The sequence below is a fragment of the Sapajus apella genome, unplaced genomic scaffold (genome assembly GCF_009761245.1).
Source record: "Sapajus apella isolate SASKATOON/1434 unplaced genomic scaffold, GSC_monkey_1.0 scaffold105, whole genome shotgun sequence".
In the NCBI taxonomy this organism is placed as follows: Eukaryota; Metazoa; Chordata; class Mammalia; order Primates; family Cebidae; genus Sapajus; species Sapajus apella.
The window spans coordinates 375,245-396,673 of NW_022437045.1; the positions used below are offsets into that span (position 1 = coordinate 375,245).

The 21,429-nt window shown below is 41.1% G+C and overlaps 1 protein-coding gene and 1 long non-coding RNA gene across 6 annotated transcripts in view; both read right to left on the minus strand.

Moving 5' to 3' along the window:
- ARID1B (AT-rich interaction domain 1B) overlaps window positions 1-21,429 on the minus strand; it is a 436,956-nt gene that overhangs the window by 316,873 nt on the left and 98,654 nt on the right. The gene's annotated exons all lie outside the window — the stretch shown is intronic.
- On the minus strand, window positions 12,241-18,081 carry LOC116536883. Its single transcript, XR_004262847.1, has 2 exons — window positions 16,965-18,081; window positions 12,241-16,644 (listed from the first exon to the last, which is right to left on the minus strand). It is a non-coding gene; the product is annotated as an uncharacterized LOC116536883 (long non-coding RNA).

The window sequence follows — 21,429 nt, forward strand, 5'->3', positions numbered from 1 at the left end:
ATTGTTTTTGTGTTCATACATTCAGATGCAAGGCTCTGAAAGATCTATATGCTGTTCAGACTTTTGAAACTAAATGGTATTATAAAACACAAATCCACAGGCTGCCCCACAAGACATGGAAGGCCCCAGGGCCTTCTGCTGCTGGTAACCACAGGTCCTGAGTTCTGGTGTGTGAACGGCTCTCCCTCTCCTCACAGGCCATCAGGGCATTCCGACAGCACTCACCACTCAAGCTCACTCCCCACCCAAACCCAGTTAGGCTTCTAATGTGCTGAGGACCAAGACACCCACACACGCTGCCCACATAATGAGGGCCCAGAGGACTGATCCATGAGGAAAGCACATGAGCTTCACTGTCCCAACGTTTGCAAAGCCTATTCTGGCTGCTGAGAGTTTTAAAATCTTTTAGTTCTTAACCACATGCAGGATAACTAATATTACCAGACCGTTGCATGCAAGTGACATGCAATCAACAGTTACTGGGCACCAGTCGACAGGTACTGGGAGCTCGGGACAGAGAGCTGGTAGGGCAGGCGGCCCCCTTCCCTCCCCAGCCTGACCCCAACCACGGTCCTTCTAGTGCCTTGACCAACCTGATCTTACCACGGGGAAGGCTGATTTAGTTATGTGGTGAAACCCTTAACTACGTATTCACGTGTTTACTGTCTGTCCTCATCACTAGAATACAAGATCCTGGAAGAGGATCTTACCGTCAGCAAACATCTGCTGAATGACGAATGCTGTTCAATGATTACCAAAGCAAGCTATTATTACACGAAACATTTTAACAAATCAAGGAACACATTATAATATGGAAATCTCCTGAACCACCCAAATCTGACACACGTGTTCAGCTTCATCTACAGCCACTGAACAGTACAGTAACAACATAGTGTCCCTGGCCATAAACCGCTGGCCCACACAAGTCCTGACTGTCCAGCACATGCTCTGTGCCTTCAGCACAGTTCAAATAATATATCTTTTTAAAAACTGTGAAACTGCACTAAATGGAGATTGCACAACAACAACAACAACAAAAACGCCTCAGATCAGAACGTTTCCATTTGTTATTTAAAAATAAGAATCTGGCTGACCTCAGTGGCTCACCCCTGTAATGCCAGCACTTTGGGAGGTCAAGGCAGGCAGGTCACCTGAGGTCAGTAGTTTGAAATCAGCCTAGGCAACATGGTGAAACCCCATGTCTACTAAAAATACAAAAATCAGCCAGGTATGGTGGCACGAATCTGTAATCCCAGCTACTTGGGAGGCTGAGGCAGGAAAACTGCTTGAACCTGGGACGCGGAGGTTGCAGTAAGCCGAGATTGCGCCACTGCACTCTAGCCTGGGTGACAGAGCAAGACTCCATCTCAAATAATAATAATAACAATAATGAAGAAGGAGGAAGAGAAGGATCTGTTTCACTCATTTCTAAATAAACACCTTTAAGACATGAACACACACAACAAAAAATGTATAGCTAAAAAGGATTCACTTAAAGTATTTATTTTAGGAAATTATCCCAATAAAGGACACAAGTATTACTCTTCACATTTCTGTATCATGTTACATGTGCAGGGTCAGGATCCATTTTTCATTTCACCATACCCTGAACTTTTTGCTCATCTTCCAAAATTAATGAAATGCTCAAAGTTAATCCTCTCCCCCTTTTCCTTCTAAACAAGTTTTAGAGAGCAGTTTCCTACTAGGTTTAAATGTACACTGATTCCATGACCCAGCCATGCACCTTGTAAGTATATACCCATGAAACATGCATGTTCCAGGAAGGACACTCAATGCAGTCCTGCCTAATACAATTGATAGAAGAGGACAAAATCTAACTCTAGGACAGAAGGTAAATGGGAAAAGTTAAAAGCATACAATTAAATCTATACAGTAGTTAAAAAGGAAGGCGTAAGACACCACATATCAAAATGGTTCAAACCTAAAAAACACAATGTTGAGTTTAAAAACAAAGCAACAAAAAGTTAATGCAGTATCACACCATTTGTATAAAATTTTAAAACACAAGATATTAGCGTGTATATATATATATATATATATATTTTTTTTTTTTTTTGAGACGGAGTCTCACACTGTCGCCTAGGTTGTAGTGCAGTGGAGCAATCTGGGCTCACTGCAATTTCTGCCTCCTGGGTTCAAGCAATTCTCCTGCCTCAGCCTCCTCAGTAGCTGGGACTACAGGTGTACGCCACCACGCCCAGCTAATTTTTTTGTACTTTCAGTAGAGACAGGGTTTCACCATGTTGGCCACGATGGTCTCGATCTCCTGACCTCGTGATCCACCCGCCTCAGCCTCCCAAAGTGCTGAGATTACAGGTGTGAGCCACTGCACCCGGCCAGTGTATACTGTTTATAAACACACATAGAGCAAAAGTACAAAAACATGCATTGAAAGGGAATGGGGACGATGGGAGAGGCTTCAGCCTTGCTTTGTTCCTTTATAAGAAAAAAGATGTGAAGCAAATAGGGTAAAATGTTAACACCTGTATATATGCTATGTGTAATCACACAAGCGTCTCTGTTATATTTGCTTCTGTACTTTTCTGTATGCCTAAGTTATTTCACAATTTTCCACTCTACCATAAAGATTTTGCCTCCACCCCATTTGACCTCCTCCCAAAAAGAGGCAGCCCAGGAAGACCAAGCACACACACAAGACCGGAGGATACACCCAAATAGGAGGTGTCCTTCCGAAAAAAGAGACTCAGCTCAGAGGCCAAGTCCCTGACTACAAGACCAGGTGCCCCAATCACTCCCAGGCCTTTCACCTAGGATGCTCCAGGCCATAGCTCTTCTGAGTTCTGGTGTCTGAGCAGCGTCCCGCTCCTCACAAGTCATTAGGGCATTCAGGACAGGACCAGGAGGGAGCCTTCATTATGGTCTCCTCCCAAGGGAAAGAAGTGTCCTGCAGGTTGGTGAACCTCTAACAGACAGAACTTTATGCCAGCATTTCCCTGTGGAAACTAATGGTCACTAATTTCCCTATGGATCCTAAAAGCAACACTAATTCTATAGGATATTGCACGGAAATGAGTTCTATAAAAAGTTTGAGAAATAAATATACTGTAAAAAGAAAACATACCACATCAGCACATTAAAGGATATGTGAAATCCCTTAAAAAGTTAGGAAAGCTGTCCACCTTTACACCCAAGATTTCTCAAACTTGTTTGACCACTGAACACTGCCACATCACTAGTCTGTCCACTGCACAGGGGAGGAGTGCTGGTTTATTCAGCATGCCTGGCCAGTCCTAAGAGCTCAGTGAATGTCTGCTGACTGAACCTCCTAGAAATCACACACCACTGTCATTGGAAACGTTGAGAGCTGCTGCCTTGAGCTAAATTATAGTCCAGTCCAGTGCTGTATCTAGGAAAGCACAGAAAGACACTGGAACAGGTATTAGAACCTCCTTGATGTGAGCTTTGAAGTTATGATACTAAAACAGACCCCAGTTTCTATCATGAATCTGGTACCTCTGCATATCTCAATCTACTTACGTTACATTATCAGTGTGTCTCTCCTTTTGGAGGAAAACAGTCTATGAACAAAAGAAATACTTGGCATTGTCCTAAACTTAACAGCAACATATGTAACGTGGTGAAAACTCCCCACTGCTGAATTCTCACATGCTACTTTGGTACTATGTAATGGGATGAGCACCTTTCTCCTTATCTTCAATGTCTAAAGCCCTCTTTTATTATTGTGCTAAAATATACACAAAATTGACCATTTTAAGCATTTTAAATATACAGTTCAATGATGTGTAAGCACAGTCACACTGTTGGACAACCATGACCACCATCCTTCTCCAGAATTACATCATCCGAAACTGAAACTCTGTGTCCCAGAAATATGAACTCCACATTCTGTTCCCCATCCCAACCCCTGGCAAGGAATATTATACTTTCTGGCTCTATGAATTTGGTCAGTCTTGTTATCTCATATAGGCAGAATCACACAGTATTTGTTCTTTTGTGTCTGGCTTATTTTGTGTCTGACTTAGCATAATGTATTCAAGGTTCGTCCATGTTCTGGGTGTATCATGTTTCATTACTTTTTAAGGCCACGGAATGTACATGGCATAATTGTTTATCCATTCACCCATGGATAAACACTGGGTTGTTTTCAACAGTCAGGTATTGTGAAAAATGCTGCTCTGAATATGCGTTTACAAATATCTGGTTGAATCGTTGCGTTTACTTCTTTGGGTACATTCCCAGAAGTGGAATTGCTGGAGTATACAGTAATTCTTTGCTTAAATTTTTGAGAACTATCATACTTTTTTCACAGTGGCTGCACCATTTTACATTCCCACCAACAGTACACAAGGGTTCCAAGTTCTCCATATCCTTGACAACACTTGGTATTTTCTGGGTTTTTCTTCATATTAAATATCAGTTGTACTAATATTGGGTGTGAAGTGAAAACATACTCATTGTGAAATTTGCATTTCTCTAATGGTAAGTGCTGTTGAGTATCTTTTCACGTGCTCATTGGCCATGTATATATCTTCTTTAGAAAAATGTTTATTCAAGTCCTTTGCCATTTTTTAACTGAGTTGTTTTGTGGTTGATAGGAGCATTTTACATAGATATTAATCCCTTATCAGATATATGATTTGCAAATATTTTCTCCTATTCGATGGGTTATGCCTTTTCACTATCTTGATAGTATCTTTCGATGCTCAAAAGTTTTTGAAACTTTGTCCAACTTGTCTGTCCTTTCTTTTGTTGCCTATGCTTTTGGTGTCATATCCAAGGAATAACTACCAAATCCAGTGCCAAACTTTTCCCCTGTTTTAAGAGTTTTATAGCTTTGTTTAAGCTCTTACAAACTTAGGTCTATAATAGATTATTAGTTAATTTTTATATATGATGTAAGGCAAAGAGTCCAGTTTTATTCTTTTGAAAGATGTAGTGTTCTTATTCTATACAATTTTCATATCAGCTTAGATCATTTTAAGAAGTACAGTTTGGTATTTACACATCCATCAGGAACTATTTTTTGAAAAGGACTATATTAAATGTATACATTCTTAACACACTGTACAGTCTGTTTACATGAAGTTCAAAATCAGGCAAAATCAATTTATTGTGACAAAAATCTAATAATGATTGTGAAATATGGGGACTGGCTGGAAGAAATAGGAGGGAATTTTGTAGGAGTGATGGAAATACTCTAATTAGCATGGTGGTATCCTAGATGTACATAATTGTCAAAACTCAACTGTACGCTTAAGATTTAGGCATTTTGATGGATATCAATAACAGCTTGAAAATATTGGTGGAATACGTATACACAATACAGAAGTCTAAACTGTTCATCTCCATTTTTATCATTCTATAACACACACTTTTAACACGTTTATGGTTAAATCATTCTTGCCTTATTTCGACCTAGATGTGAATTTTCTATTTTACAATTAATGACTGCTCCTAGATGCTTATCAGTGAGTTTTCATGTTTCATTTTGCATAATCCAAAATATTACAGGGCAATTGGGCAAACTGAAATAATCATGGTGAGTATACAAAGTCAAATATGTAAGGTAAGTCACATGTATAGAAACAATGTTCCTTTAACTCAAAATTCTACTTTTGGGAATTTATCTTAATAAAAAGTATGAAACAAGTGTGCAAAGATATGTGTAGCAAGGAGTTCACTGTGGCTCCACTCAAAAATAGGGAAACAGCCTAAACGTTTAAATGGCCATCAATAGGAGATTGGTTTGGGGCAGGGCGGGGCGGGAAGCAGAGGTGAGGTGGGGAAAGCATCGATAAAATACTATAGAGCCATTAAAAATAACAATTCTCATTTTACATTATACTTAATAACAAAAAGTTCTGTTCATATATTATTGAGGTGAGGTTTAAAGGTAGCAGGTTACAAAACCTAAGTAGCATAATGTTATTTTTGAAATCCAAAATGTGTGTGTGGTGTATGTATAAAGAATTAACAGCCTCAAAGAATATATAGCAAAATCACTCCTTAAACCAACACTGTTTTTCATGAATCTAGAACAAAATGAAATTTATTTAGAATTATTTATTGCTGTTGTCTTTCTAAGAGTTATCAAAAATATATTATAACAATTTATCTTTAACAGAAAACAGCTCCTTAACTTTTATGTGTTTGTTTTTCATCACAGATTTGAACCCCTCCAGGTAAATTCTACAAAATGGGAAGGCAAAAAGCAGAAGAAAAATCTGAAGTCCACAACAGCTCCATTCACATGTGGCAAATCCTGCTGGCTCCTGATTTCACCAGAAGATCAAACACCATTTTTCATGCATAAGAAACGGACTGAAAATTCCCCACAGTAAGGAGTTCAGATGCTAAGCTGATGCGTGGCTAACCAATTGCACAAGGAAATTTTATTATGTCAACATGTCCAGTCAAAAATAATGTGCTGCGAGGTAATAAATAAAGTTTACATGGTCAAGATCTTACAACTGCTTGACATTCCAGTCCCTTAAGCCAAGTTCCCAAATGAGACTTCGAAACAACTTAGATGCCTTCCCCCCACCCTTTCTTATTTTAAGAAGAAAAATAAATCTTGTCCTTAGGCTTACCTAAGAAAAGAAAATTCACAATTTCCCGAAATTTGTCTTTCATCCTTGAAAAATGAGACACAGTCAACAAATGTATATTGAGCGTTTACTGTACGCACTGTACAATAAAGCTAATGTTCCTTCCAATTCTATCTAGCTTCCCTGAGTAACAGTAAGAAGACAACCCAGGATGAGAAAGAAGTTGGCCAAGTATACAAAAGAGTCAATCAAGCAGTGTCTCACACTGCAGAATGGGCTAGCTGACCACCCACACTCACAAGCTGGGTCCGTGGCTCTCACAGTGCTCTGGAGTCCACGACATTTTTACCTGTGCCCTGGTTCCTTCCTAACAGATAACTTCTGGGCCACAAACATTGCCAGTTTTTAACAGGCTGAAGCCAACACATCTGAGATAATTTAAGCCTCCTCATTATGATATGATAAAACAGATTTACCTTTTTTGATTTGGGAAACACTGAAAAGCTCTCGTTTTTTATCAGTACCAAGTCTTTTTTGTGACAATTTTTTTTCTGAAACTTAAAAGGGTACACACGGTGTAAGATTATAAAGACATGTGCATACAATCCCTCTTGGATTTCTTTAAAATTATTAATTGCCTACAAAATTTCACTGCTTAGATTCTAAGTTCAACTGCTCTATATTTAGCAAATCACAGCTTAAGTGAATAGTAGGTCAGACCAATGTTCTGCAGAGTGAATACTCTGTACAGCTGTGGGAACTAAATGGTAGTGCCTCTTGTGACCTCAATTTCCAGAAGTCAGGGATATGTCCTGAACAGCCTTTATTTCCTCTTAATAACCATTATAAATCTATTATCCATGAATTTATTTATACACTTCTTAAATTAATTTATATTTCCAGTACAGGCTATCTCTTTAGGGTAACAAGTTCTGCCACATTATTATCTACTTTGCAAAGTGGTACATCCTTTAGTTTTCCTAAAATTAACTCCCTCAAGCTTCAAGGAGTGCTGCCTAACTCTTGCACATAGAATTTGATTAATAAATGTATGGTCAACCAACGCAAGTCAATTGTATCAGCCCAAAGCCTTTTCTTTTTTTAAAAACATACCAAAAATTCCTTGCCAACAACTGTCTATGCCACTCTGTCCCTTGATTCTTTTCTTTGGCCTATCTAAACTGCTTTCACTCTGTTCACTTTTATTATGAAACAGCAGCTAAAATAGCACAAATGATCCCAAAGGCACAGCAAGCACGGCTGTACACAAGAGTGAGATCACTTTTCTAGGAACCTTTAAAAAGAAATCTCTAGTACACATTTTGTATTCTCCTCTCCCACCGAACTTCAGATGTTTTCACCTTTCTTTCCAGGTCAGCCAATTAGAGATTTTATTTAAGTATTCATAAAATGCAGGCATTCACTAGTAGTAAAATGCTTCCTCTCATTTACAACCAGTGTTGAACTAAGGTCTTACTGTACACAAAATTAACACACAAGTGTATAATTGTAGTTTTATGCTCAAGTGCCCTAATTACACACTTTAAAACACTTTCTTCCTAAGGATTCAATCGAGGGTATTCGATACCACAGATCTATAAAGTCTACAGTGTATTTTTTGACAAAATAGAAGAATATCAGGAAAAACTCCGCAGCTTCTGAGAGAAGAGCGTGTGTTTAGTACAAGGGATGGTAAATCTTACCGTAAAATAGCTTAAAAAGATAACATATTTCCAGTGTATATAAACTTGGTATGGCAGGAGGGTTGCATGTGAGCAAAAGGATTCATACTACCTATTCTTGAAGGAAACAGAGCTGGTACTTTAAAATGTGGTCTTTCCTAAACCATCACAGCAGTGAAAAATTCACCTGTAAGCTTCTATGCCTTACTCATATAATAATAGAAAAAAAGAAAGAATTTTTAACAGTAAAAAGAGCCACGCTCACTTTTAATGTGGAAGCTTTGACACCTAGGGTACCAATATTTGCATTTTAAAATAAAATAAATATTTTCCATAACAAATATATACAGTCAGTTTTAAATGAGAGAATCCTAACTATGGAAATACATCAACATGACTTCATAAAACTCTATTACTGTGAAGGTCATAGGATACATAGAAACAAAGGGCTCACAAGGCAATCTATAGTAATAAATGGGTCAATTCTGCTCACAGAAGCAACACTTTCCTAGAAAAAGCTACTTGAAAATAAAAAGGCCTGAGCTGCCTTGCCTCACAGGGATTTGGTTGTTTCCATCCCAGAAAATGCTGTCCCAAGAAAGCATACACGTGGTATCATTTATTCAGCAATGAAAACATCTCACTGCAAAGCAATCTGGATTTTCCCTTTTTCTTGTTATACTATTGCCCAAACTGTAACTGGTAATTTTGAATCCGTGAATATAATCTTTGAGTTGTTTCCATTTCTTTTAATGCAAAAGGATTACAAAAGCAAAAGTCAAAACAGTCTAACAGTGCTTCACACACATGTTACAACAGCAGGGTTTTCTAATAAGACTTTAAAATAAGTGTCAGGCTACAGTATGTTCGTGTTTTTATAAACCACCCACTTGGTCCACAAGCACATGGTGAGGACACCATTTACTACAGCGGAAAACAGAAAACACTCGGGAAGCAGAACTGATGGGAATTACAGAGGAGCTTCTTGCTTATCTGCCCTTCTGGCCAGAGATTTCTATTTTTATAAAGCACAAAAAGAGGAGCCAAGAGCTTTACCACTTTCCTATATAAACCCAGCTGCCAAAATGAATGTGCCAAAGGGGAATTTCAGAAAATTTTAAAGAGATAACCTTTGCTGAGGCTGCAATGTCAACTTTGTAACCGCATGACTGGAACATGTGCAGTGAATGCTTGATTGAAAAGAGACTGTTCTCTTTGAGATAACTAGGGGTGGGGGCAGGGTACAGAAAATAGGATTTACCAGAAGAAGACTAGAATTTTAAAAGAGTCAACAAACAGACAAGCAACTGGTATCTTCCAGTTTGGAAGGGGAGCCCTGAAGGGGAACAGGAGGAGTGAGACCGTTCACTGCAGGCCACTTTCTACCCTGGGGACCGTATACTTGATGATATACACATATAAATTACTCATTCGTGTGTGGGTTTTAAATACAGCCTTTGAAATTGTTTCTTCTTTTTTCTCAAAGGGAAGAATTAGGGCTGAGGTGAGATTATGTGGTTGCATTGTTGTCATCAGTCAAAAGCCCACTCTCAGAGTGTGGGAGGGTAGGTGCTTCCAAAGCCTTTCTGTATCCTTTTTCTCTTCTGGCCCCCCTCAAAATGATTTTTATAACTAAACTAATGAAAATAGAAGAAAACTCCAAGCCCCTCAAAAATGAAAATTTTAAAAACTGCATTAATTTAAAGCATCATCCTTTAAAAAGATAGTCTTAAGTGTTCCATGAGGATACTTTTCAGGGAGAAAATTTACTCATTAATCTATCTACCCCTAAATTTAAATGATGTATATGGTGAAATGCACAGCAATGAAGAAAAGTTAACAGCAATGGTAATCATGCAAGGGTCCAACTTCACAGACTAGCCAAAACCCAACTTGGCTCTTAAATTTCTTGCTCTGAGATTTTGAGAATCATGTAGACTGCAGAATCCATGACCAGACAGTCCCGTGGGAAAAGCCAGCATTGGTACGTTAAGGCACCCACTGCTCTCCCAAGTGGAGGCTACACGCTGACACAGAGAGGAGGCTGGGGGTTCGTCCCTATGACGTGGGACAGGACAGGCTTCCAATGAGCATGAGTCTTTTATCCCCTCCCTGAGTTTCATAATGTACATATAACAAATGAGCAGTGGGTTTATAAATAAAGAAGTCTTCCTACATTAGAAGATGCTGCTACCACCAGCCTACCGTTTCACAAAGCAGTGATTCCTCCCCTGAATTCCATGTGCAAAGGTAGGATCAGTGGTTCAAAAACTGACTCCTTGCATTTTCTTCCCTGGATCATAGTTTGAGTTGGGGCAAGGGGAGTGATGAGGAGATGCTCAAAAATATATCCAGTACACAGTCCACATGTCGCTGGATCAATGAGCTATTGTTTTAAATGAAAAAATATGTATCCATTCCCTCCCCCCTTGGAAGGCTTGGCATAGTTACACATTGTGAACTACTTTATCATACACTTCTAGAACTGGAAAAGACTTTGAAAGGCTACTGTTTCAACTCTGTTCTTGCTACGGTCAAGGATTAGGAAACGTGCACAATTTCACCCAGTAGTCACAGATGGAAGTACTCACTCCACTCTCCCACAAGGCTCAGTCATTAAATGGAAGGGAAAGGTGGAAGAGGCAAACAGCCACTCAGACTGAGACAAGAGGGAGAAGGACACTTTGAAGGCCATGCTGTGTCCCAGGAGAGCAGGACAGGGGCAGACACGGGGAGCCCAGGGAACACAAGAGAGCCAGCAGGACTGGGAAAAGAAGCTGGAATAAGGCAGAAAGGCCGCAAATGAGAAATGCACACATACTTCTTTAAGTTTTAAAAAATTGTTGCCAGGCGCAGAGGCTCGCGCCTGTAATCTCAGCACTTTGGGAGGCTGAGGCAGGTGGATCACCAGGTCAAGAGATCAAGACCATCCTGGTCAAATTGGTGAAACCCTGTCCCTACTAAAAACACACAAATTAGCTAGTCATGGTGGCACGCACCTGTAGTCTCAGCTATTTGGGAGGCTGAGGCAAAAAAATTGCTTGAACTTGGGAGGTAGAGGTTGCGGTGAGCTGAGATTGCACCACTGCACTCCAGCCTGGGCAACAAGAGCAAAACTCCATCTCAAAACAAAAAAAAATTAAAATTGTTAGCCAGCCATGGTGGCAGGTGACTGTAATCCCAGCTACTCCAGAGGCTGAGGCAGGAGAATCACTTCAACCCAGGAGGTGGAGGTTGCAGTAAGCCGAGATCACACCACTGCACTCCAGCCTGGGCGACAAGAACAAAACAAAACAAAATTGCAAAATCTGTGTAGTTGAGATTAATTTAGAAAGTATGGGTAGGATGTCCCTTATCTGAACTGCTTGGGATCAGAAGTGTCTAGGACTTCAAGCTTTTTCAAACTTTGAGATATCCATAATTGCTTATTGAGCATCCCTAATTCACAAGTTTAAAATCTTGGGTGCTCCAATAGGCATCTCCTCTGAGCATCACATCAGTACTCAAAAAGTTTAGGATTTTGGCGCATTCCTAATGTCGAATTTCCAGATGAGGGATACTCAACCTGCAAAATATTAGGATACAAAATTTCCACCAACGCGGATGCTGTACCTTCAAAGCACAAGTGGGAAGAGGAGGCTTTGTTGTGAGTCATTTAGCACATAAACTTAACTTACATGATAAACTTGTGATACTGGGCAATAGTTTAAACAGGAAGTGCATTTTACAGTTGTGGCAATATGAAGAGATGATGCTTTAAAATATCAAAATCCTTGAAATATCAACATATTTCAAAGTAAATGTTTGTATAAAAAGAAGACAATTCAGTTATTTCCCTTGAGGAAAACAATCTGCAGCTTTTAAAATTTCATCAGGTGGAACGTGTACCAAACAGTCCTAAAAGATTGGTCAGAAAAAAATAAGAGGGTGTTGACATTTTTAAATCAGTAACAGAAAGACACCCAGGGGCAGGCAGTGGAAAGGGAGGAGGACTTACTGAATATAGAATTTTCAGCAAATTAAATGTTTCACTTCTTTCCATGGTCTCCTCGTTTCATACTTACAAAACATTAAAATCAGGCATCCTAAACTACACATTTTGAAAAAAATAAATAATCATAAAATCATAATTACCCTCCTCAAAACAATAGTCCAACATGGATACATTCTGATTGTCCCTTCTAAGCACCTCTGAGGTTAAGGCAATAGACTTCGGTGAAGCCATTTTACTGTTTTGGACATTAACTAGTATAAACACCTGTCCTAAGATAGAACCCTTCAAAATCCAGTGACATATAAGGATAATTGGGTCAAAATATTTTAGTTCTGAAATTAGATCATATTCTAATTCTACTTTATTTTAGCTATATTACCATTAGAAGGTAAAGCCAGCTTTCAAACAGTATCCTACAAAGATTTTCACTTCAATAAATACTTTAATTTTAAAAGATACACCATATATGTCATGGGGGAAACATGATTTGTCATATTTAGTTTCCTTTCAAAAATGTTTTTTACAAGAACAGTCAAAGTTTATCCCAGTAGCAACACTTCCTGAAATCAGGAAGGATTTCTCTGAGCTCAAGACAAGGTACAAAGAATTGGGAAAAATGACAATGTTTTCTGACCGGAGACACTACATTCAATAATCACTCATAATCATTTAAAACTTACAGCTATTTCTTACTGCCAGAAAAAAGAATTAGCAACACTAGTATCTGGGCATTCGGCGCCTCTTGAATCTCAGCACCTTTTTCCAGCACACTTCACTCCCCAAACCAGTGGCAGCCTAATAATCCTAGAAACACCACGGCCACCCCCTTAGCTGACTATGACTACCCCACATGTGGTGTCTGTACAGCATCCAGGACAAGCCACCTGCCGGGTTTGGGTGCTCCATCCTTACACACCTCCTAATCCTCCTGGATGGAACGCCCTTCAGGTGGCTGCCTTACCCTTACCTGCTAGAGCTTCACTGGGAAGGCACACTGCTTAGGAGGCAAAGGCCTGCATGGAATAGAGAAGAGCTGTTGCGCAACTGGCAAATCACTTAGCTGTGGTTTCAGTTTTTCATCAGGTTGTCCTGGAAATAGATCATATTTTAAATCTACTTTATCTGAACTACAAAAAAAATTTTTTTTTCTTAAATTATCATTAGAAGGAAAATGGAGAGGAGAATCAAAGGAGCTTAAAAAATACCGAAAATTAGAGTAATGGCTGTCAAATGTTTTGACTCCAACTCAGAGGAAGAAACATATTTTATATCAAAACCTTGAACACACAGGACACTCACTGCATGTGCTACATTTGTATTTCCTATTCTTTATATCAAATTCCTTCCATTAAAAACATTTCCAGTTGCAGCCTAATGTATTACTTTCTTGCTCCCATTAAAGAGTCATGATCAACAGTTTAGAAAACACTGCATTAGGGCATGATTTTTTTCCTAGAGAATCTCAAGGAAAACAGTTCCAAGTGATGCTGTATCAGAATAAATCAGGGTCCAGGGATTCTGGCTTTTGAAATACCTCTCCCCTGACCCACAGCTGTTGTGGATACAAAATGGCATTGCCAGAGAAAGAGAGAGAACTTACTGTTGTTCTGAGCAGGCTGACAAGCCAGAGCAGGTCTACAGGAAACACCACTCGCTCAGGAGGAAGGCAAACACCAGCAGAACAGGTATCAGCCTGTCCCCAGCACCTGCCAATCAGAGGAGGGGCAACGCTCAAAAGACATCAAGAGTCAAAGCAAGGAAAAGTGAAGAGATGGGGCTGGAGCCAGCCAGGTGACAGTCCCAAGGTGAGGATGGGAGAGTAAGGTCATGCTATGGAACATGGGACGAGTGCTGGGGCTGGTGTGTGTCAGGCTCACACTGGAGAGGGGAGCATGGAAGACATGGCACTCAGAGGCAGCAGGGCCAGAAGAGAAGGAAGTGAAGCTCAGAGAAGTAAAGAAGAGAAAGGAGAAGGAAGGGCTATGATTTCCACACAGATCCCCAAAGAAGAAAAGTAAAATGTCACGAAGACCAGGCAATCTATTTGTCCAGAGTGGAGGACCCCAACTGTAAGAGCTCTGAGAGCACCACATCCCTGGAGTAACTCGGGAGTCCCCCTGAGCAATGAGCTCTTTGCCAGGTTTATTTGACTACTGGGCAAATAACAGCTCTGGGAGAAATAATCAGAAGAAATTATAACTAGTACCCCAAATTTACAATAATGCTACCAAGAATAAAGATGGTTAACATAGAATTGAGAAACTGCAAGCTGATGAGGAAGACTGACGCAGGGAGAGAGCCATGGAGTAAGATGCTGTCAGCATAAGGAGCCTAAAGGTCCCTCACAAATACTCCCTGACCGCAACTCCCAGGGAGGCCAGAGGAAACCCAAGGCAGTCGTGTTAATTCAGGGTCTACCCTTAGAAAATGCAGAAATTAAGCCAGTGAACTCTCCCCTTTTTTGAAGTTCCCCTTGTAAGATTTTATTATAACCTTACTTCATTCTCTTTCCTGAGGTCTCAACATAAAAGTTCCTAACCACAAAAATACAGTATAAAACTAATCAGCCCTGTGTACTACAAAATGATTTACAAAATAACTAACAGACAGATGTCATTATAAAATGTTTTCATTGATATCACCTCCCCTCTCCCAAAACTAGCCCTCATGTCAATAGCAAGACTTTATACAAAGCACTTTTAAACTTTTTAAACTATCTTCACACAGATGATCTCATTTACCTCCATAACAATCCTACAAAAAAATGTAGAATCAGTTCCTTTCACAGAAAAATGTCTGAAGAGCATGTGGCCAATGGGTGATGAAAACCGTGCTATATATCTGGTCTCCTGATTTAAAGAGACCACAGCAATGAAAGAAAAAGGCAAGGCAAGGCACCCTTACAGTTGGTATCTGCAGCTATGCTTTGTTTTCCCAAATGGATTTCCATTTTTCCATATTTTCCATTCTACCACATGTGTTGATTGATACTTTATTGTGCAATGATTAGGTGTCCACAGAATCATCTCAGGCCCTGTAGATGGCACAAATATGAATAAGGCAGAATCTCTGCTCAAAAACAGCCTCTAGCAGAAGAGAGGGAGCACACCAGCAAAGAGGGAGATTCTGAGGGGTACCAAAGAAGCACAGCAGAAAGGCAAGCCAGCCAACTCTGCCCGAGGAGTTGGTGGAAATGGGTTCCAGAACATGGGAACTGTTGCTCCACTGGGACTGAGGCTGAGAGGGGGGACTCACTTTCAACCAGCAGAGAGGAGAAAAGGGAGTAAAATCTGTTGAAGAGCTGCAACCCAGGTGAGGAAGAAAGGAACACATTAAGGAAAAGAGGAATAATTCAGGACAGGATGAGCAGTGATGGGGCAGAATTTTGTTAATTCCCAGGACCATGCTATGCATACAGCAGATGCTTAAAAAAAAAAAAAAAAAAAAAACTGGCTATATGGATGCTTGACTCTGAAATAAATTAGTACATTTAATTTTAAAACAGAAGTATGTGTGATACCACCCAAGTGAATGAGTTCTAGTTCTCAAATACCAACTGTGCATATGTAAGCATTAGGGTTCCCCCACACAGCACTCGCCTTTAGAATGCCTGCTCACATTCTTACTCAAGAACACACCTTCGCCATAGTAACCCAAATAAGCCATAGGGAGGAAGTTAAACTTGCTGCCACCTAAAATGGAACACTGCAGCCCCAAACTGTGAGGCAATGTTTAAGGAATATCTACCATTTGGAATTACTGCTATGACTGCTTCCCCACAATGGAGACAGGAGCACTGGCGATCCACCAGTATGTATCACTAAAGACTCAAATTCCAACAACAGCTGTTGAAAGTAGCCCAGCATTGAGGCATGGGAACCCGTGCAGTCCTCAGGCTCTGAAAAAGAATGATGCAAAACTGAAGACAATATGCCATCTGTGCAGACATTGAGAGAAGCTAAAGGTATATTACATGTGACACTATATATACACAGATGTGTGCATACATGTATGCATATATATTTTTTTAAAACAGTGTTAAGCACAGAGCCTATTTTCCAAAGCTTTGAAAACAGAAACTAGTAGAAATTATGTAATTTCTCCAAATACAGTATGCCAGAATTTAAAATCTGATACATCTAAAATTTCAAATACCATATACTAGACCCCTATTTGGGTCCAGAAGATCAACTTCAGGTTCTCCTAATAACAAATGGCAACTGCCAGAGTAAGCCCTAATTAAGAGAAATCAGCTTTCTCAGGTTCCAAAAGTAGCTCCCAGGGAGGCTGTTCCAGGCCACACAGCCGCCACCCGGGAGAAGGGGGAGGCCTAACTTGGGCCAACTCACCTGGCAGAGCTCTCGAAACTCCTACAGGCCCAAGGCAACACACTGTCACTGTCACTACATTTGAAACACTTTTTTTTTGTTTTTTTTTTTTTTTTTTGAGACAGAGTTTCGCTCTGATTACCCAGGCTGGAGTGCAATGGCATTATCTCAGCTTACCACAACCTCCGCCTCCTGGGTTCAGGCAATTCTCCTGCCTCAGCCTCCCGAGTAGCTGGGACTACAGGCATGCGCCACCATGCCCAGCTATTTTTTGTATTTTTAGTAGAGACGGGGTTTCACCATGTTGACCAGGATGGTCTCGATCTCTTAACCTCGTGATCCACCCGCCTCAGCCTCCCAAAGTGCTGGGCTTACAGGCGTGAGCCAGACCGCGCCCGGCCTGAAACACCCTTCTAACATACTATCAAGCTCACAAGACCAGTACAGGCTTCTAAACCCTTCTCTTTAGCCTTTTTCTCTACACTGCAGCCACAAAAGTGCTTATAAATTATGCTGGTCTAATAAACACATAAGAAACATGGAAAAATGACTATGCAAACAGTTTTCAACTTAAAATGTTTGTTCACTATACAAAACTAACAAGTATTTTCTAAAATAATAAAAGCTTTCATAACCACCATCCACCAAAAGCCATCAACGTGTGTTTTTCTTATGCAAAATTATACAATAAATTTAAATAATTGTTTCTTACTCTATACAGAGCCTTAGGTTTGACACTTTAAACACTACATCATCTTATCTACTATCGTAGAAGTGCCTTGTAATAAGCTTTTGCCTCTAACACAATCATGGAACATTCTACCTATTTTTCTTTCTCTCCCCATCACTACTGGCATTCCATTTTCCAGCTCCTCCCTTCTCTCTCCCATCACATCCCTCTTTTCCTTTGACCCTCTCCACTAAATGACATGGTCATTTGCTCACTCCAAGATTCTCTCTCCCCCAGAAAATCTCCTTTTCTTCACAGGCTTCTCAGACATTGGCCTGCACTCTCTTGCCACCTGGCCTCCACCTCACACCTAATGTACACTGTCCGTGGGTATCTGGGCTCCCAGAAGCCCGCAGCCCCTACTGGAACAGACTTCGGAAATCTTCTGATGCTGGAAGGGTCATTCTCCTCTAATCACTGTTTGCTATCACTGTTTGCTATCTGCTGCTGCTGAGAAGGTTTGAGATTTTGTTTGTTGCAGTTTTTGCTTCGCTTTTCTCCCACCATCATGAAAGAGGTGACTCAGCTTTCCTGCTATAAGTGAAAGATCACTAGTTTAAAACACAAGAAGGCTAAGCTTACACACACGTGTATGCACACTGCACGTATATACACGTCATATGTTTCTATCTTAACTCCCAGCTGGAGGTGACTTTACAAAAACACTGATATAAACCCTCTGGTTCCTATAACAGAGAAACTACCCGATACTGATAAAACTCTTTTTTTTTTTTTTTTTGGATTAAGTCTCCACTTTTTGCCCCGGCTGGAGTGCAGTGGCACAATCTTGGCTGTCCGCAATCTCCGCCTCCCGGGTTCAAGCAATTCTTTTGCCTCAGCCTCCCGAGTAGCTGGGACTACAGGCGCACACCAACACCAACACACGTGGACAATTTTTGTATTTTTAGTAGAGGCTGGGTTTCACCATATTGGCCAGGCTGGTCTCGAACTCCTGACCTCATGATCCGCCCACCTCGGCCTCCCAAACTGCTGAGATTACAATGTCTGAGCCACCACACCTGGCCCCTAAAATAAAATTCTTAAGGGTTTGCAGAAGTGTTAGTGTAATATGAAAAAGAATCCGCTAGAGCACCTCTTATAGTACTTGTTTTGAGGCAATTCATTCCCAAAACAGATTTTCCATTGTTATAATCTTTTAAAGTACTCCTCTATCTGGCTTCTACAGCAATTTGCAAGTGAGAAACAAACATGCAACTCACAGAGGGAAAGAAAGGGCAAAGGCTTAATTTACTGTACTCTCATTTGCCAGAGTGTAGAGTTGTGGGGCACAGCCACAAAAGTGCTTGTAAATTCCACTGGTCTAATGAACAGATACAGTTTTCCTAATTTTTATTGCTGTACTCCACAGCTGAGTGACTGTCAGGCCAATGCCAAAGCACAGGTTCCATTTGAATGACATATGGCTTCAGTCAACCAGAGAGATGTTACAACATTAAACAACACAAGTAGACAGAACAAGAATACAAAATGCCAAATTAGCCCTCGCAGAACCAGATATCCTAGTATGCATCTCAGTCCTTTGGAAGAGGCTCCGAGTGTGTGGGTATGATTCGAACACGCCTCCCTGGCCCCTCACAGCAATACACAGGGCACAATAGGGACAGGCTGGTGCGGAGGAGAGCCTCCATGGGTGCTGGAGTCAGAAGCTGCAGTTCTGTCCCTAACAGCTAACTGTCCTATCTTTTTGACACTGCATTACCTCTTTGCCCAGCAGCTTCCTTACCTCCTCCTTACAAAATGGCACTACAATATTTCCTCCACCTCACTGAATGAAATGCTGATGCAAAAACACTTCCTAAACGGTCAATCACTATGCAAACAATCATGTGACAATGTGACTTCTCTTCCCAACGAATACTTCCTTAAGCAAGCGCAGTGTAATTGCAAGCATTAAAGCAGCAATGTAGTAATGACCTGTCCATCCATTTGGCTGCCCAAGCGATACACCCTCTTCTGGGATCTGGTTAACTCCTCATCTTTTATGAGCCTGATAGGAGGCAGACTCCACTTCCCAACAGAGAAGCTGGAAAGGCCAAACACTTGTTTTCCCAAACTAGAAACCAGATTAACCAGCTACAGACAACTAGAGTACTGACATAGCCAATCAGAAGCACATGGGGTCTTTGGCTTATTAGCTAATAATACAGAGAAACAAGCAGAGGAGGAATTTCTCCTTGCTGTACACACAGCAATACCCAATTTCAGGTGTGTGCACATGTGTGCTACCAGCATGCCAGTGGGGTGACATGGAGGTACAAGTTGTGCCCAGCATGCTCAGGTCGTCTCTGTACTTGTGACCTGATTTTGCAGCATCCTCATGGTGTGATCTCCCTTGTTCCTGCCTTTCTGGCAATTCTGTGAGCTTCCCAACGGTCTGTCAATAATTCTTTTTCGGCTTGAATTGGCTAGACTCAGTCTTCATTGCTTACGTCTAAGAATCCTTGCCGACACAAGCAGTTCTTAAAATGGCAGACAGATGAGTGAAGAAACTAAAGGAAAGCCTAAAATGTGTGGCACCACAGAGCAAAAACAAAAGACAGAACGTGACCCCCAGCTGGTAGAGGCATGAGGAGGGGCAACTGCCTGATTAAGTATGTAGGGTGAGAGAAGTCTTTCAAAAGACCTTGGGTAACTAATCAAAAGTCAAGGACAAATATGGACTGTGCACGGTGGCTCACGCCTGTAATCCTCACACTTTGGGAGGCCAACGTAGGTGGATTACTTGTGGTCAGGAGTTTGAGACCAACCTGGCCAACATGGCAAAACTCTGTCTCTACTAAAAATACAAAAATAATTAGCTGGGTGTGGTGGTATGCACCTGTAGTCCCAGTTACTCAGGAGGCTGAGGCACAAGAATTGCTTGAATCCGGGCAGCAGAGGTTGCAGTGGGCTGAAATCATGCCACTGCACTTCAGGCTGGGCGACAGGGTGAGACTCTGTCTCCATTTTTTAAAAAAAGAATAAATAGGGTTATGCAAGAAGGCCTAGTGGTGGCATGGACCCAACTTTCAGAGGCTGGCAGCTCTAATGTGTTCTTTCTTTTAGCATTCAGTGAGACCTTATGTGCCAGACTCGGAAAATACTCAGGAGGGTCACAAGTTCAGCAGGGGACACATTCAATAGCAACAAGTAATTTTAATATAGGGAGATACATGTTAATTGAAGCAGATGTTGAATAAATGTAGGTGGAGCCAGCAGGTAAGGAAGAAGCACAGAGAGCCATCTGAAGGAAACAGGAGTGGGAAGGAGTGTGGGCCCACAAGGAACACAGCACAGTGAGGGGTGAAACACAGCACCATGCAATCTCCAACTGCAAGCATGGCAGCAGAGTGGTGCTTAGAGCCAGGCTGGAGAGCTGACAGCAGTAACGGTGAACAGGAAGACAGGAGTCCAGAAGGGCCAACCCATCAGATTCACAAGTTTGAATTTTATGTCACAACAAATATTCACTGAAGAACTTTAAGCGGGAGAGTAACAGATCAGATTTCCATTTTATTTTAATAAGATTACTCTGAAAGCTCTATGTGAAAGAATAAATAATAAGTGTTTGTAATCATTTGGGATTCATAGAAGCTTTGAGGGTATACTGGCCAGAAAAATGCATCTGCACACATATATAGAAATCTGAATAATTAATTCCAAAGGATTGGCAGCCTCCTGCAGTCCATCTGTGAACCCTCGGGTCTGTCTGTGGACCTCACAGTGAGAATGGTCTGGAAGTAGATGGGCAATAACTGGCGGATATACTGTTTGAGGGGCTAAAGCAACTGCCCATGCCAGTGACAGCAACGGTCTCAACTCGGGTAAAGGCTATGAAATCGGGGAGCCCAAAAAATGTCTGACACAATCTTCAGGAATTGGTGCTCAAGTGGAGGTGGTTAGTGAGGGAAAAACGACAAGGATAACTCCCAGGTGGGCAGCTTAAGAGACTGGGCAGTGCCTTGTTTTGATGGGGGCAAACGATAGACTGCGGAAAAAAAAAACAGCATGAAAATACTCGGAACTGGGTTGCCGGCGATGCCCCCAGGTGGACACGCCCCCCAGGTGGAACAGCCCAGCCAGCATCAGCAATGAGTCTCAGGCTGAGCGGCCATGGTCCAGGGTAAAGCCACTGGAACCCAGA